A 19008-nucleotide genomic window follows, 5' to 3' on the forward strand; every position below is an offset into this window, starting at 1 on the left:
CAAATGAGAAAACAAAGGTTGGAGAGTTAAAGCTAATTACTCTGAGGAGTATGTTTGGTCAATGGCCCAGGGCTGTTAAAAACCACCAGCAGCAGCTGTAACTCTGAGTTGGGAGACTAATTGGGTGAAAGGAACGGGCACCTTGACATTCAAGAGAACATCCTCATAAACAAAACTGACTAATAACTGAGAGAATCTGGGTGACAAATGGAAAAAAGGAGTTCAGTTTACCAAAAAGAACTTCTACCACTCTGAGCTAAACACGAACAGCACAACACACATGAACACACACACACGTCACACACACATTTATATTTCATTCAGACAGTTGTGCATAAAATTCCCTCTTCATTTTTTGCGTCCTCTCTTCTTTTGATTAATATTTCTTTTCCTTCTCTCTCTTTTAACTCATTCATCCAAGGTCCTACTCTGTGCCAAGCACTTAGGGAAACGCAATGAAAAACACTGCCACAGTGCCTACTCCCATGGAGCATACAGTTATTGGGATACTTCCAGAAAAATAATCTAGAATATTGCAAAATTGATTCTTGCATTCATTCGTGCATGTGATTCAGTCCAGAGCTGTGTATCTAAGTGCCCCATCAATGAAGATATATTGTAAGATATATCAAAGGAGGTAAAAAACACCTCCTTTGGTCAAGGTCAGATTGATTTTGGCCATTAACAAATGTTGGGTTTTCTGGAGGGACCACTAAAGCTCAGAGAAGGAATAGAAACCCAGAGGCCTAAGGCAATGCTAAATTTTGATATCCCTGGTGCAAAATGGAAGAACCCAAATCAGAGGAATCTTGGTTTTCAATATTTACTTGCCCCTCACCCAAATCCTACTTTTCTTTAATTCCTCTGCAGCATGGGAGGCCCAAACATCACAATGAATGACTTGGGAGCAGGGAATAAATATATCAGACCAGCCAAGGCTGCCAGGACCCCCCACTCTCTAAGATCATTGCTACCTACAGAAAAATAGGTGGGAAGACCAAGTATTTTGGTATTGGCTCAAACACCAGAGGTCAAAGTGGCATTGAAATGGTATTTCCAAGGTAGAACGTTATATATCTGTTTGAGTTTATTAGGATTAGGTTTTGCTATGAGTAAAAGAGACTTAGAAAATTATTGCTTAAATAAAGCAAATTTCTCTCTCACATTTAAGAAGTCTCAAAGGAGGCCTTCCAAAGCTAATACCCAGGATCCACAGTGTCAGCAATCAGGATCCTTCTACGTTTGATCCTCTACTCCCTGAACATCTCCATCGTCCAAATTTCCTTCTGAAATCAGCTATTACACTTGTATTTCCAAGACAAAAAGGATGAATAAAGGCAGAGGGGCAAGCCTCCTCTCTTTTAAAGAAAGTGTATGGAAGATCCCAGTGACACTACTGCTTATATAACATTGTTCAGAATGTAGTCACATGTCCACACGTTGTGGTAAGAAAGCATGAAAAATGTACTCCTTTGGTTGGGCAGCAATGTGCCCAAGTAAATTAATGCTATTACTAAATGGAAAGGAAGAATGAAGTATGAGCTCAGCTACGGATATTCTTTGCTACAATCATTGATACCTTGAAAAAAAAGTTTTACAAGCCAGCTATAGTATCAACTAGCCCAATAACCTTGGGAAGGAAAACTTCTGCCTCTCTGAGCCTCAGTTTAACTATAAAATGAGAACATGTGATCACTCAGGAATCACCTTTCCATTTTTTAAAACCTATTTGACTTGGGCAGATTATGTAGACAATTTGTCAATTCCTAGGCTCTAAGTGCCTTGACAATTATCTGCAAAACCTGAGTAACTTTTGGTAATACTGACCAGCACATGCTACATTTGGTAAGAAGAGAAATCTCCCAGAATATGTTTAACTTAATGACAAGAAAGTACAAGGTTCATTAAACTTCAAGTTAATTTCCAATAAGTGGTCAACTCCCAATTAAGTGGTTGACTTAAAAACCAGACAGTTAGGATGACATTGGTCCCTATTTTTCCAAATACTTGTTCAGTCATGAGGATGAATGCTTCTTTTTTTGCTATTAAAGTATAACTGATGACCCATAGGAAGGACCGAGGACCAGCAGAGACAGGGAAAGACCTTCATGGCATCTTGTGCAACTTTTCCAAACACAGGTACTAATTTAGCTTTTGAAAATTTAGATCAATCTGTATATGCACATGTATGATTATGAGGGGAGAGGAGGCTGTCCAAGAGAAATCCATGATTCTGGGCAATTGACCAGAGAAATTGTAATGCATCCATTGACAATCCAACATCTAGAGAGAAAAAGTCTTTAACCATTACTTTCACTGTCCTTCAACCACCCAACACATTAGACCTCTTTCTAAGATATCAGCATCACCAAAACCAAATATTTTTCTAATATCAGAGATTGTGAAATTCATGTCTTTTTCCACAACACGACATGCCATTATAGTGTTAGGGCTAAGATTTAGGAATTCAGGCTTGGGAATTACATGACTTGAGGTACCATTTCTGGTTCTGAAATTTGCAAGTTATGTGACCCTGAGCAAATTATTTAACCTCTGTACACCTTGGTTTTCTCCTCCGCAATTTGGGAGTGATACTGACATTTATCTTTTTGTGAAGGTATTAAGTACAAGAAATCTAAGAATATAAGTGCTTGATAAATTTTACCTTAAAAAATGTACCCTTTAGTTCTTCTACATTGCACTTCTTCATTTCCACTAAATTTTCTCTTTGGCCTTATTTTCAACTCTGTTCCTAAATTCCAGACCTACAACTCTTGAGTGGACCACGAGGAAACTGTCTCAACTGCAATCATTTCAGCCTCAAGCCCCCTACTCTCTCTCCCTGGCCTGCCATGTCATCTTGCATTCCAATTTCCACTCCTCAGTTCCAGTCCTTCTAAATATTGTTGGAAAGAATTGTTTCAATCTGCTAATTCTCAACACTATAAACTCATGACATACCAAGCCTCAGTGGGTTCAGAATGCTATGAGGCATCTCTGTCGGTCACACTTAGATTCTACTTTCCACAAGGGGGTCCCCACTTTCCCACAGGAAACTGTTATATCAACCTGCCCTCTCTGCATGAACAAATTATTTTTTTCCTATGTTTTTCGATTTGCTCTGTCAAAAAGTATTTACTCAGTCTTTTCCATGAGCTAGTTTAATGGTTCCCAAGAAGACTGCTTCCACTCAGGAAAGTCTGAGTCTCATTTGTCCATTCATTCATTAAAAATGATCCTACTGTTTCAGAAAGACCAACAAGATCTTTAACACATGGCTCGTTTCTTCCCCTCAAACTTTCCCTCAAACTCAGTCTACACTTCCTTCTAATGTCTAAGCAAGAAAGTCTTCTTATTTCTTTTCAATTTAATTCCTTCATTTCCATTTCTCTCCACTCTTATCCTGTCCTCTGGTATCCATTTTAACATTTCTTCATTTTTTCCTTTTCACCGATTCTTTATTCTTCAATTACTTTAGGAGTCCCCATTGAGAAAGCAAAAGAACCACTTGTTTTTTCCTATCCATCACTCTTTTTAAACACGCAAATCATATCTAACACTTTCCCAAACTCCTCTCCTATTCACTCCTGGACACATAGGAATGTGATTTGACCTCACAGACAAATGGCTCCCTCCAAGGTCATCAATGGTCATCATGGTGACAACTTCCAGGGACCTTCCTCAGTACTCAGTTTACTTCTCTGCCCTTTCCATAGCGTTTAGCCCTAATGACCCCCACCTGCTTGAAATATCCTTTTCCCTTCTGTCATTTCATCCTGAGTGCTTTTCTGCGACATTTGTCCCTGTTTCTTTTCACTGTCCTTGCCTGGATCTGTGCTTCCTGACCAGCTATGGAGGTGTTCTCCAAGTCTGCTCTCTCTACTTCTCCCTTCTACATTCTTTCTCCTCAGTCAGCTTCATCACTGTGTAAATGTAGAAGATATATCGCCTTCTCTGCACCCTAACTTTTTCCCCATGTTACAGACCCCAGATTTCCAGTCATTACTAGACATCTCCATGTGGATATCCATTCAAACATACATCTCAAAAGAAACTTGTGGCTCTCATCACATTTTGCTCCACTTTTGCCCCTTAAATGCTCCATTTTTGCAGTCTTGCCATTTTCCTGGTCATGATCCATAGTGCCCAGAGTAACCAAAGGTATTTTTCTTACATTCAGATATAATTATGTCATTCTTCCATTAAAAAAACCATCGATGGATCAAAATCCTTCTACAGAGAAAAAATACATTTAAAATTTTTCCTAATATAGCACTAAAACACTTTGATGATTTGGGTAAAAATTATCTTATTAGCCTCATTCATTCACTCGTCTAGGCAATCAATCAATATTTATTCAGTATCTACTGTGAGCCAGGTACTGTTCAAGGCATCAGTGAATAAAGTAGACCATAATAATAATAATCCATGCTCTTATGGAGCTCCCATTTTTATGAGGGTTTATCTCCCATATTATGCCATATTCCACTCAAACTATATATATTTCTATTTTTGTGATTTTATTTTTCATTCCTTTTCCTGATTTTTTAATGCATGGAATTTGTTTTATTTCCTTATCTCCTTACAAAAATTTCCTTTTAGCATATCAGACATGACCAGGAATAAAGTCTCAGCAAAATGAGTTTATCAAAATCTATCCTGCACACAGCACATCTCTCAGCCTCATTCCCAGGTGCTCTGTGAGTTTCAGAACGTTGCCCAAACTCTTGCAGCTTTCTGAGTGCTCTGGTGCTACAAAGGGCTGATCCTACTCTCTGGAACACTTTTCTCCTTTCTTTTTCTGGTTAACTCCAGGAAGACATGTGAAAAGAATGGTTAGAGCCTGGGTTGGAATCCTAGCTCCATCCTGACCTCTAGCATGACCTGGGCAGATTATTTAACTTTTCAAAGACACGATTTCATCATCTGCAGAATATGGATAATAACACTTATCTGAAATGCTTCAGATCAGAAGTGTTTTGGATTTCAGAGTTTTTTCCGATTTTGGAATATTTGCATTATACTTACTGGTTAACTGACCCAAATTTGAAAATCCAAACTCTGAAAATGCTCATATTTCTTTTAAACATTATGATGGTGCTACAAACATTTCAGATTTTGGAGAATTTCAGAGTTTGGATTTTTGGATTTGGGATATTCAACCAGTACTAGCTCTATCATAGAGGGAAGGCCATTATTAAATGAGATAATACATGGAAAGCAAGATCTCAACAACTGTTGACAGTTATTATTATATTATCCACCCTTCATGACTCAGAGCTATGGTGGCACTTCATTCAAACTGCCCAGATCTCTCAAGGTTTTATATTAATTTCCTTCCTCATGTATATGCATAGCTCCTGGTTTATCTCTACCATAGGACTGACAGTGATGTATTTTAATTGAATAGCTACATAGCTCTCCACCACGAAGAGGCTGAGACTATAGATGTCATGTCGTCTGTATTTGCCACACATATTTGTAAAAGCTCAATAATGTTCAATACACCAAATACAACTACAGAATCAGCTTCTTCTCAAAGAGGCATCTCTAGCTTTCCACTACTCCAGACTAGATAAATCAATCTGTTTTAGTCCCTCTAATATGTGACACTTCTGCATTTCACAGCTCTATTTACCTGGTCAAATTCTTACTCCCTACTAGACTAGAAGTTCTTTGAGAGCAGCCACTCCATCTGCAAGGCATCTCTCAGTGTCTATTTGCTGAAAGAATACATGAACAGGGCTGAGATCACTCTTAGAAATGGAGCATCTAGGAATTCAGCAATTAAGCTGATGAAAACAGAGACATGGGCCTTGAGTGGGTGGCCCGGCCTCGCTCATGCTTCCTGCCTTCCTCCAGAGCTCCATGCTTGCACAGCCCAAAGACTCTATTCTTTGTGTGGCAAAGCTTTGGAATCTGGCTGCTAAAATCAAGAGAAGGGAAGCAGAGGGGCGAGGGAGTCATTTGCAATGACTGTCCGGAGATCCCATTTCATCATGTGTATGCACTTAGTGACACATCAGGAAACCTTTTTCCAGGAGCACGCTTTTTTCCCCCCACTCCACTTGTGGACATGTTGAAAGATCACACATACGTTTTCAATGAAGTCACTGACAATCACGGGAAGCCAGCAGCAACAGCTGGTGGGTCCGAATTACCCCAAGGCGATTTAATCTCTTGGCCTCACATGGAGAAAGCAGTTTGAGGAAGATAGACTCAGTTAAAAATTTTTTCGAAGAAAAAAGAGAACAAGAACAACAAGGAGAAATTGTATGGCTTGAGACAGCTGCTGTTGCTAAAAACTGAGAAAGAAGGCAGGAGGGGCCTTGAACCCCAACGATGAAAGTGAGGGTTGTTATCAGCAGTCAGGGTGGCCAGGACTGGTGCTCCCGGGAGAATGTCATTTCCTTTGTAGAATGAGATACCAGAAGGTCTCCAACTCCCAGCAAATCAGCCTAGAGAGTCTGGGATTGGAGTCTCTTTCTGATCTGGAATGCCCGGGCTCATAAACAAAGTCACTATCACTCCTGAGATGAGTAACAGGAGAGGGACAATTAACAGGCCAGGGAACCCTGAAAACGGTCATTAAAGCCTTGAAAGACGTGGGCAGCAGTGCGGTACAGCTGTTGAGCATATCAATTAGCGATTTGTGGGGGAGAATGTTATTCCAGCAAAGCCAGCAGTTCCCAGCCTGACTGCATGTCTGGCAGGCCACCATATCACACGGCAGGGCCCCTCTTCCCAAAAGCAAAGCAAAAGAGAAAACAGGATCCTTGAAGTCCCTGGTACTCACGTATTTCCTGCTGCACTTTGAGATCTACATATTTAGCTAAGATTTCATGATCAGATTTTTATACATCAGTTATTAAAAAAAACATTTTCAAAGGGAAAGTTTAGTTTCCCCTGAAACTGGGACATGTGTTTAATGAAAAGGAACAGTTTGCCAAGGGAAAGGACCACTTCTGCTCTTACAAGTAATGAGATTGGAAATTTCCATTATAATTTACTCATCAGTCCAAAAAGCTTTTTAACACCACAATCACCAAGATAAATAAGGTAGAGTTCCTCACCTTGAGAAATGCAATGGTCGCATGGTGGAGAGAGCCACATGAGCAGGTCGTTACACTACAGCAGTGCGTGTGCCAGGATGGAGGTTGGTGCCCACCGAAGAGAGGATGGATGAGGCTGGGGCTGGGCCTGGGAGGCAGGAGAAGAAGGCAGAGGGCAGCAGTGAGGAAAGGGAGGTGAAAGGTAATGAGATGCAAGGAGATCTCCTTGCCATGTTTTTTGCATTTGAACTTAATGCAGCCCTTCACTGCTCCTTAAACACGTGTTAATTGGTACTCTGCTCCCTTCCTGGATTTTTTTCAACCTTCTTTCATTCTTCCTCTCAACAACCTTCTGTTCCTATTTTACTCATTCTTAACATATGAACCCTGCCTATTTATGTCCAGACCTATTTCATTCCTGACATGTGGAATACCCTCCCCAGTGTTTTCAGTATATCCTTCCACCCATCATCTACTCCTGTCTCCTTTCACTCCCCCTCTAAAAACTCCCACCTGAACCCAGGGAAAAAGGTTTTTGTTTTTACTCATTTTTTCTTAACAATGGGCAAGAGAGGAAATTAGGTTGTTGAGGAAGCTAGTTTAAAAGCCTATTTCTTTGTAAATGTTTCCCGGAAAGCGGCACAGCTAGGGCTTCACAACAAATCGACTTTTAATTGTCATTGCCTCATTGAATACCCAAATCATTTCTACTTGAAGCATACTATAGGGGAGCTGGTTTCAGATGATAGTGCCTTTTGACTTCGGGATATTGTGGAAGATTTTGGATACTTTTTATCTTCCACAATATTTTCTTTGCAGAAATTCACCCCTCTCCCACCACCACCACATTCTTTTTGAGTTGGTCAATTGTATGATCCAACCTCTGATCCACAGGGTTGGGACCATGATCCAAAGGTCAATCATGACATCCCATTCCCCTGCCACAGTGATTGGTTTGGACATGAGGACATGACACAGACGAGACAAATCAAAGCCATGATAGGATGCTTTCCTGAAGTCACTGGGTGAAAAGGACCATCTGCTTTATCTGAAACTGCAAACAGTATGTGAAGAACTGTGGGTGATAATCTTAGACATTGTATAAAGAAGGCATAAGTGAGAATAAGCTAACAGAAAAACAGGAGGGGAGGGGAGAAGAGGGAGAGAGAGACAAAATTACTTTTCTGTCCTTGAATCCAGCTATACCCCAAAGTAGAACCCTTCCTTCTTGAACTTCCCAGTTATGTAAATCTACTAACTCTGCCTTTTGTTCATTAAGTTAGCCTCCATTAAGTTTGTGATCTACACTTGTAAGGCAAAGCATATTTTAAGTCCAGTTACATAAACATATATCCGCCCATATGCTGAAAACAATAATTTCTTAAATGAAAACAGGGATTTAGTAGAGTAAATTGGAAAAGAAATGGATTATATAGTAAATATATATATATATAAATATATCTGGGAAAATACATGATGATAAAAGTTTCAGTTCATCAGGAAGAGATAGCAATCCTAACCAAACACACACACACACACACACACACGTGTCAAACAACAGAGTCTCAAAAATTATGAAGCAAAAACTGATAGAGTTGAAAGTAGAAACAGACAAATCCATAGTTACAGTTGGGGACTCCAATACCCTACTCATGGCAAATGACAGAACTACTGGATAGAAAAACAGCAAAGGTATCGAGGGGAACTACCTCCATTTGATAGAGAACATCTGTAACAAACCTACAGCTAATATCCTACTTAATGGTGAAAGACTAAATGCTTTCCCCCTAAGATCAGGAACAAGGCAAAGATATCCACTCTCTCTTTTCTTATTCGACATATTGCTAGAAGTTCGAGCAAGCACAATAGGGAAATAAATAATTAATTAATTAATTGCACACATTGGAAAGGAAGAAATCTACCAAAAGAAAAATCCTCCTAGAACCACACAGAACGTAAGATCAAGACACAAAATCATTGGCATTTCTATATACAAACAACAAACGTGTGGAAACAAATTAAAAGCACCATACCATTGGCAATTACTCCAAAGAAAATGAAATGCTAAGCTATAAATCTAACAGAAAATGTAGAGGATCTCTATTGTGAAGATTACAGAGGCCTGTTTTTAACTAATGAAATTCCTTTGCACTATCTCATGTCAGTCTGGAATTCTTCTCTTTTCCTGCCTGAAATCTCGGGTTCTGGGATGACTGTGGTCTTGCCTGTCTAAATCAAGAGATATTAGATAATGATCATAATAGAGGCAATCGGGGTTTTCCAATAGCTGCACCAGGCAACTCACACTTAGTGGAACATCTCCTCTCACACAGCATCAAGACAACCAGCTAGGAGGAGGCACCAAGAACATAGTCATTAATGCCTAGGAGGATGGAGGACAAGCAGAGAGATCTTGGTTAATAAAAGGGCTCAAAAGCTACATATGTGAAATCAATGTTTCCAGTTAATTAGAAATAAATATGTAAATAAGTAAAATTTTGTTGAATGTCTAAATAAATAAGACCCACTATGCCACATGTTCCTTTGTAAGCACTTTTCATATCTTAGCAAATTGCATCTGCATATCTGTTGTGTTAGTTGGAACTTATTTTTCTTTATAATATACATGAGGGAACCAAGGTTCAGAGATATTAAATAACTGGTCCAAGGCAACAGAGCTAATAGAGCCTGGATTTGGCCCCATGCCTGTCTGACTCCAAAATCTACACTCTTAACCAAGATGGTGTGCTGCCTCCCAGAAGTCTCAGAATCACATCCTATTCTGGTATAGTCATGATTGCCAAAGCAGGAAATAGCATATAAAATCAACAAATATAAATCAAGTATCTTCAGTGAAGGAGAGACTGAATCATCGACTTCTAAAAAAATGGAAATATATTCAAGCCTCATTTGCTAGAATCAACTTTTTTGAATAATGCTGAGCAAGCCAAACACTTTGAAAGTACTGGCAATAAAAAAAAAAAGCAATTAAATACTAAAAGGGCAAAGGTCATGAAATGCTGAAGGAGAAAAAAAGTAAACTTATTATTGTTTCCACTGGACAAAAACTAGGGTCAATATGTATAAGCTACGGGGAGAGAGATCTCAACTCACGGTGAGGAAGAATTCACAAAATTATTTTTTACAAAATTAATTTTTATATTAATTATCTAACAAAAATAATTTTTTCTCTAATAAAGTGAAAATTCTTTTGGAGAAAAATTGGAAAACACAGAAATGTAGAAAGGATGAAAACCAAATCTTTCATCATCCCACTACAGTAAAGCAATAACTGTTAGCATTTAGGTTTTTATAAAGAAAGACATTCTAACAGTCAAAATGGTCCCATGAGGGACCATGCGATTGCACTCACAGGAAGTGAATTCTCCATCACCAGTGGTATGGAAGCAAAGACTGGATAGGGACTAGTATAGATGGATGCAACCATAGGTGGGGAGAGAGTGGGTTTGGACCAAAAAAGAATACTTCCAACTTTGGAATGGCAAGAATCTATGTGACCCAATAAGAGAGCTTGAACCCTTTCTGGTTCATTCATTAAGGATTAATCAAAATTTAGTACAGGTTCTGGCACATGGTAGGTGCTCACTAAACATATGTTAAATGAAAATGAAAGAACAAAAGGAAGAAAAAGAGGGAAGGAGTCAGGAAGAGACAGGAAGAAAGGAGGGGGAGGAAAGAATGATTAGGTGGCAGATTCCAGAACCCCAACCATTCATCACCCCACGGCCATTCACTGAGCTCCGCCATGTAGCAAACACTGTACCAGTTGCTGGGGCTGCAAAGATTCAAGATGCAGTCCCCCAGCCCCACGTCCATTTTGGAGCCCCTATTCAATTTGACAGTGTATGACAGGGTGTAGCGAGGATGGGGTGTGTCACGGCAATGAGACCGGGGGGCCAGTGCTTGTTACAGGAGAGACAGAGACCTAGACACGTTTGGAAAATGACAGGTGGTTGGAGCATCCAAGTTGTGTGATGTGTGGGGGAGAGGCAGGTGTCAGCAAACTGGAAAGGCTCTTGGAATCCTTTCTCCCTTCCATTTGCTAAGTGAGTGGGAGACACAAAGCAAGTTTCCCAGTTTAAAAGCTCCCCCACCCAGAGTCTCCCCTCAAATCTCAGCAGCAAAAATGTATTCTGTGTGGCACAGCAGACCCAGCGGCTTTTTGCACCTGAAAGTAATTTTAATTTTATCAGACCAGCTGGGGCTTGTTTTTGAATCTGTGAAAAGATAGGAAGCTCTCAAACAGGAAGTTGGGATAAGGTTACACTGACAAATCTGTAATTTTGCTCATGACTTTAGAGCAGAGGAATGTTCCAGTGAAAAACTGCATTGCTACAATCGAGGTGAAATATATATATATATACACACACACACACACGCACACATACACGAACACATATGTTTAAGCCTATTTGGCTGCTTGCAGCTGGTTCTGATTCAAAGTCTGTGTTACCTTTCTTCTGTCCTGAGAAAAGTCCCTTTTGTCACATGGGGAAGCTTTCCCCTTCCCTGGGAGAGTCTTCAGGATGCCCTTGCAAGGCCCCAAGCTCAAATCTCAGTTACCAGGATCTCAGCGCCCTCTGTTTTTCAGAAATCTTCAACCTTCCCTCTCTCTCCTCCTCCTCTTTTCAGTGCTCACCATGACCTGGATTTCAGGCTCTGAAATGTTCTGAAAAGCATAATCTACACCCCTGAAGGATGCTCAAGACCCCAACTCAGATCCTCACCATCTTTTGTCTGGACAATAGCTCTGGTTTCTTGAATCATCTCCTTGACTCAGTCTCTGCTGTAAGCCTTCCTCCACTTTGCTGCCAGCAAAACCTTTCTAGGACACAAATTTGATCAAGTCATTTCCCTGTTTGGGTCATTCCTGGAGGTTTCTTATCCTCAGCCATGCCACTCAAAGGGTGGTCTGGGGACAGGCACCAGCCCATGAACATTGTTCTTGTTCATGACAAGATAAGTACAGAAGCAGAAAGCATTTGGAAATGTGACGTTTGACATCGCCATGGTACACAAGTGTGGGGCAGGGAGACTCGTGTCATTGAATATAGTACATACAGTGCTGTTGGACTCCCAAGGTGAGTGGTCTCTGGACTCCTACTGGCCTGTGCAAGGTTGGGGAAAGAATAACAACAGCAACAACAACAACTGGTCCTTCCCCGGGAGAGTTTGAGAAGCACAGCTCTGCAGGATAAAGTCTAAAGACTTCACCCCAAATCTTTCATTATCCAGCCTATGTCTGGTTTCTCCGACATCTCCTGGAACTCCTCCTGAACCTTCCCCCTGTCTGTGAAGCCATTGGGCAGTTCTCCAAGCACTATGTCCATACTAATTCTGTCTGGAGTGCCCTTCCCTGCCTTCTCTGTCTGAAGACTTTCTCTCACCATTTCATCACTCATCTCTCACATCTCACTGAGGCTCTGCTAGAGCAGCTAGTGTGAGGTCATTTCTGATGCCATTTCTAAATCTTCAGCACAAATATCCCCTCTTTTGTCCTTTCATACTACCCAGTATATTCATTCAAAATATTGTGGCAATGACAAATTCGGGATGAATAGAATAAGACTAAATCCTTTATCAAATGATTCCTAGTCTACTGATACGTCTCGCATGAATTTTCTCTGCTTTGTCTCCTTGAAGACAGTGACCATGTATTAAACATTTTTGTGTCTCCAGAGAATCCATGCTTTGAATGTAGGGGGAACTCAAGGAATAGTACATTGGGATGTATTTTGATAATGATGCCTGAAACATAAAGAGGTTCTGGAAAATCTTCCACACTCTCAGTTAGCCTGTCTGGGCTTTCATTTTCTCTTTCACCACAGGTAGGATTTGAGCTGTAGGACACCCAGAGTCCTGGAAGGCTCCAATATTCTATTCCAGAGCCAGGACATTTACACGATCAGAACCCCATTCCTCCAGAATCTCCCAGAAGATGGCCCTTATCATCCCTACCTCCACCCCATACCAACTTCTCAGACTCTAAACACAAAAGTCACAACCAAAAGGATGCCCATAGCTCTACCCTTTCATGCATGTGCAGACTGCTCTAGAACTAGGTAATTCAAACAGAAAGAAACAGAAAGAATCCAAATTTGGATTTCTTTCTAACGATTTTTCCAGATGTTGCTGGGAAATGGAAATGACAAGAAAACATGGCACAAGTCCCCAGGCTTGGCAAAGAACATCCTACAGTCACTCACAGGTAAAACAACAGATCTGGCGCATCACTCGTTAAACACGATGAGCTGAGAACAGGCTGGCATTGTGGGTAATTAGGCCACATTGGCCCCCATTAAACCTACTGAATTGAGGTTAGTGCTTTTACTTTTCTCTCTTCCTCATTCTATATATCAGATTGCACAGAAAAGTAGATTGAAATATGTATTGTCTTTTGGGTTTTCAGACAGATCTGAATCTCCTGTTCCCCACAAGATTTCAGTGCAATAGAAAGATTTTTCTAGATCTGATCCAACATCCAATTCTTTTAGAATGAAAAAAAAAAATTCTACCTGACCAAATTCTTCATTGCTTACATGGGATATTGTTGATAAATTGATTTAATTTTTTTCTTAAGTCACAGCACCGTCACGAACAGGGATCACTTCCCATCGCATCGCCTTTCCTGCAAAGTGGCCAAGTGCTCTGAGAGCCCAGTATCTCTGTTGAGCCCCCCCAGTGTCACTGCCTCTTGCCCAGAAGGCACATCCGAAACCCCTGCACGCCTGCCCAGATCTGATTCATTCCATTCTTCATGTCGCAAATTTGACCCTGCTTTCATGGGCCCCCTGTGTGTGCCCCGAACTGGAGCAGATGACATTCTTTCCTGTTCCCATAGTGCCCTTGAAAACCAGCCTTTCAACAAAAAGTGGTAACAATGCCCGTGTCAAATTATCTCTAACCTGGTCTTGAGCAAAGCAAATACAATGTCCTAATTTTTATGTCTTCCTCTCCCAATTCAGTTTAATATAAGAAAAACATCCCAACTAGCAAATATGGAAGAGCCTGACGTTTTTATTTCTTCATACAATTCTTTTCAGAAATACTCAGTTGAGTCAGAAATATCTAGCCACATGGTCAATAATACTACAAGAATAACTGCTCTACAAAGGGTTGATTTATTTACCTCACCGGAAATGTCATGGTTAGGTAAATGCCCTAAATAATGCAGCTGAAGATGTTTTCTGAAGTACGACATGAACTCCATCCTATATACATCAGCCCACTTTCATAGTAACCACTCCTTCTGCCAAAAAAAAAAAAAAAAGCTCTTGGTGAATTTGGCATGTGAATCTTGATTAGCAAGTCTTTAGTCTGAGACCACAGGAGAGAAAGATTCTGCTATTAGTCTCTAGAGCAAGCTTCCCTTGCAGAGGTTTCTGTCACCACAGAAGGCCACTGTGTCTATTCTCACGTTTCAGATTCCTTTCACTTAATTGACAGGCCAGCTTCCCTCCTCCTCTTTCTCTGGTGCCATACCCAGAGGCCTGCTACACATATTAGTGTTTCCAAAGCAACATTCCCAGCAGGAGTTCCAAGAGGGGGCTACACACCCAGAAGGAAGAAGATAAAGGTCTAAAAACTCGGTTTTAATTGTATTTGGATTTGGGAAGCCTGTTTTGATTAACAAGTAACGCTGTAACGGTATATCTCTTACAATTTAATGAAGGGTTTTTTTTTTTACCTCCTTAAAAAAGTGAAAGAAGGAGTCAGATAACTCTGCGACACTTCCCTCCACCCACCCTCAAGCAATAATTTGATTCACGCAGACTGAGTAATGTGATGCCAAGCGTGAACGGCAAAAAACAGTTTTCAAAGGGCTCTGGCGCCCTCAGCTGGTAGTTGGTGCTGAGACCAGTCCTAGAGGAAAGGCTTCAGCGTCGCTGAGCGTTGGGGTTAATCTGTTCGCTTTACTCAAGTTTAAAGATGGGAACGCTAGGGCCGGAAGAACCTCATTCAGACACGTCAGAATTTCATTTGCTAAGAAAAAACTGCAAGGTGGTCCAAGGAACACCTACCATGGTAGGAACTCCCCTTTTTGAATACTGTGTTTACTTAACTAGCTGTGTCATTGAATGAGTTATTGACCCTCTCCAATTCTCATTTCCCATCTATAAAACAAGGTAATAATAAAGGTCAACTGGCTTTGAAAGGATTGAAGAAAGTACCGTTCTTCAAAAGATATTATTTACCTGGCAGCTTCTTGCTTTGACATTACTATTATCCTACTGGGCACCAAGGTTGCTTGGATAATTGAGTGACTGCAGTGGGTGGGTTCCCCTTCTAATTCACTGTTCTATGAGTTTAGTTAGTGAGAAGATGGGTTGTCAATGGCAGTTCTTTGGTTAAAGTTAAGTAACTGTTCCTTCCCACATCTTGTCTGTGCCCGTATTTATAGCAAAATACAACCCATATTACTTTAGGAGTAACTATAGATGCGGTGTTAATTTCTCACCCTCCTTACTGATTTACTAGGGCACCATCTTCTTCCATTTGACTGAATAGCCTCTCTCCTCTTTCTTTTTATTTGCCTAATTCAGAATTATCACATCCAGATTTACATCACACCTGCCCCTTCCCTATCTCAGATCTAATTCGCTAATTACAGAAAGTTTTTGGAGTTTCTTTATGTAACTGTGCACATTTATCTTTAATTTGCATCAATTTGACACTACAAAAATCTGCATGAATTCGAAAATTTTGAAAGTTCTTCCTTTGTGAACTTGCTCTGATAACTTCCTTCTGCCTGTGAAAAGCCACTATAAAAATGTTGGCCTTGGTAAAAAAAAAAAAGCACTTTATAAACTGGCTTTAGGCAGGGAAAGTACAATGGCTAGGTTGGGTATTGCTTGGAAAACTCCTTTCCATTGTGCAAAATCCTTTTCCTCAATTACACATATTTACTAAATGTCAATTATATGTGGGCTAGAAGCTAAATATGGTCAAGTGGTTTGATCGAGTGCTCAGAGCTAGTAAGTAATATTACTGGAAACAAATTTTGACTGGAATCATAAACCTGAAGCCCGTTTTGAAACCTGTAATCCATGCTCCCTTGACCCCCAACAAGCTTTGGAACAAAGCAAGGGATTGCTTGTGTAAGACAGTAACAATGAAAACATTTTGTAGCCTGTACCAAAGTAGGTGGTAGAGAACAATAAGCCCTGTATACTAGCAGAAGAAGCGCCATATAGACGTTGAAAGATTTGTCCATTGGCTGGTGAATGGAAAGATGTTTAAAGAGTTTAAGTTAGCTAGAAATCCAAGTTTCTATATACTCGGGAATCCATGAGAGCAAAACGGGGATGTTGAGCTTCTAAAGTAAGAGACTGGAGAACAAATAGTTCCCTGGACCCTGCCAGGTGTCATGTGGTCGGAAGTGAAGCAAGCACATTTTGCAATGTGTTCCCACACTGCGTGCAATCAGCCTCATCTGACGCAGAGACTTTCTTCCTAGAGGCGAAAGGGAACCCCCGCCCTTTTATCGCAAATTGAGCTCACTGTGTCCCCTTTTATCACTATTTTCAAGTAAATCCCATTATGGCTTAAAAAATGTGTATACATTTCTTAACAGTGATAAAGAAGGAAAAACAATACACAGGACAGCCATTGGATCAAGTGAGGGATAAAATCCGGAGTAATCGCTTTTATTTCTGAAGCTTTTCTGTGCTCTATCTTTTGGACAAGTGCTAAATCAGACAGACAACGGTTTGAATGTAGTAACTTTTTCTTATATTTCTGTAACGTAAGTTGAATAATCCAAAGATGGGACGTTGAGATTATATAGTTAACCATGGTAAGATTTGGCATTCCCGTCTCTCTAACGATGGCGCGTTGAAGATTCTGTCTGTACATGTTCCCCTAAGCAATAAGATTTTACACAAGAATAGATGTCAAGTCTCCCAACAGCGTCTCTAAAGAAAAGGGCAAATATGCATTGTCCATTTTCATTCATAGCAAAATCAATTATAATTTCCTCTAGAACATTCTTCTGCTTTTTTGTCTACCAGCTGTTTTCTACATTACTTTTTTCCGCAATCTTTATTGTTACTAGTTGTCACATCATGATTTGTTTAACAGCAATTATAATGGCCATGATGAAATTGAACCAGTAATTGTGCAAAAGTCTGATATTCCATTGTAACCCAAAAATTATCTAACTTTAGAGACAAAAAACAAGAAACAGGATACTTTGTACGGCAAATCTGAGGAAACAAAGAGCGTTTCTTGGTTTTTCACAATGTGATAAGGGATTTTAGCTCCTAAGTCAGGGGAGGGGGATGAAGAAGGGACTGAAACCCCAGTTGGTTAGAAGGAATTCCCTTCGACTTAGTTGACAAGAACAGGATGTATCCTCTGGACAACATGACATACAGAAGAAATTTCTGAAATCAGGAAAAAATTTATAATTTTGCCACCTAATTAAATATCAGTGTACTACCTGGAGTCAAAGAGAAAGCTCAGGAGCAAAGAGAATGATCCCCTCATGCTGGCACTTGAGAACTGGGTGAAGGAATGTGTGCTTGTGTGTCACATACAGATATACAAGGTCTGTTCAGAAAGTATGAAGCCGTTGTTAATATAACAAGAACCGTTAGCGCGACATTGATGTAACCCGACAGCCAAGGAGAGTGGACTGTAATGCGCCTGTGTGAACAATGACGCCCTCACTGACATTTCACTCTAACTCTTCTTGTTTTGTTTTTATTGTGAAGGTACATCCTCTGTCTTTCAAATACACATTTTGGCTTGTAATTATCTTTCAAGTTTTTTAGAGTAATTTTTGTGAAACCGTGGATAAGTCAAAAATTCATGTTATTTTTGAATATGAGTTCCTTCGTGGAACCAATGCAGTGCAGACAGCTCAAAATACCAACGAAGTGTTTGGGAAGGATGTGGCTAATGAACACACAGTACATCTGTGGTTTGAGAAGTTCCGTTCTGGTGATTTTAATCTTGAAAATAAGCCATGTGGCCAACCTGAGACCAAGGTGGATAATGATGAGCTGAAAGCTATAGGTGGAAGCAAATCCATCTCAACCTATGCATGAATTAGCAGCAAGGTTTGATGCTACTATTCCAACAATATTGGAGCATTTGAAACAAATCAGCAAGGTAAAGAAGCTGGATAGATGGGTTCCACGTGAATTAAATGAGCATCAGGAGCGAAATCATCTCAAAGTCTGCCTTTCTTTGCTGTCACATCATAAAGGCAAACCATTTCTACACTGAATTGTTACATGTGATGAAAAATGGATTCTTTTTGACAATCATTAGTGTTTGACACAATGGTTAGATAAAGTTGAAGTGCCAAAACAGTCCAAAACTGAATATTCATCAAAAAAATCTAATGGTGTCTGTTTAGTGGTCCAGGGCTGGTATTGTCCACTATGGCTTCATGAAACATGGTCAGTCGATTACAGTAGATGTCTACTGCAGCCAATTAGACAAAAATGTTAGGATGTCTGTGATTAAGCAGCCAAGATTGTTCAATAAAGACAGGCCATTCCTCTTGCAAGATAAGGTTGGATCACATGTCACACAATGACACTGCTCAAACTACAGCAGCTGGACTTAGAAACTCTCCATCATCAACTGTATTCACCAGACCTTGCACAAACTGACTATCACTTCTTCCAAGCTTTGGACGACCTCTTGAAAGGAAAAATATTTAATTCTTAACAAGCTGTGGAACACACCTTTTGTGATTTCATCCCCACTGGCTCTCTGGGCTTCTTTGCTGCTGGCATAAATAAGCTACCATCAAGGTGGCAAAACTGTGTCGATAGTTCAGGCTCAGTGATTAATTGTACTGCTTCTTGTTTGAGATATAATAAACTACACTTTTGATTCAAAATTGGGCATGTCATATTTAATGACCTAATAGAATAAACTTGATAATGACCTTATGCAATATTTGTGGTAAAAGAGTATT

This window comes from Propithecus coquereli, unplaced genomic scaffold (genome assembly GCF_000956105.1).
Source record: "Propithecus coquereli isolate 6110/MARCELLA unplaced genomic scaffold, Pcoq_1.0 Scaffold234, whole genome shotgun sequence".
NCBI classification, from domain to species: Eukaryota; Metazoa; Chordata; class Mammalia; order Primates; family Indriidae; genus Propithecus; species Propithecus coquereli.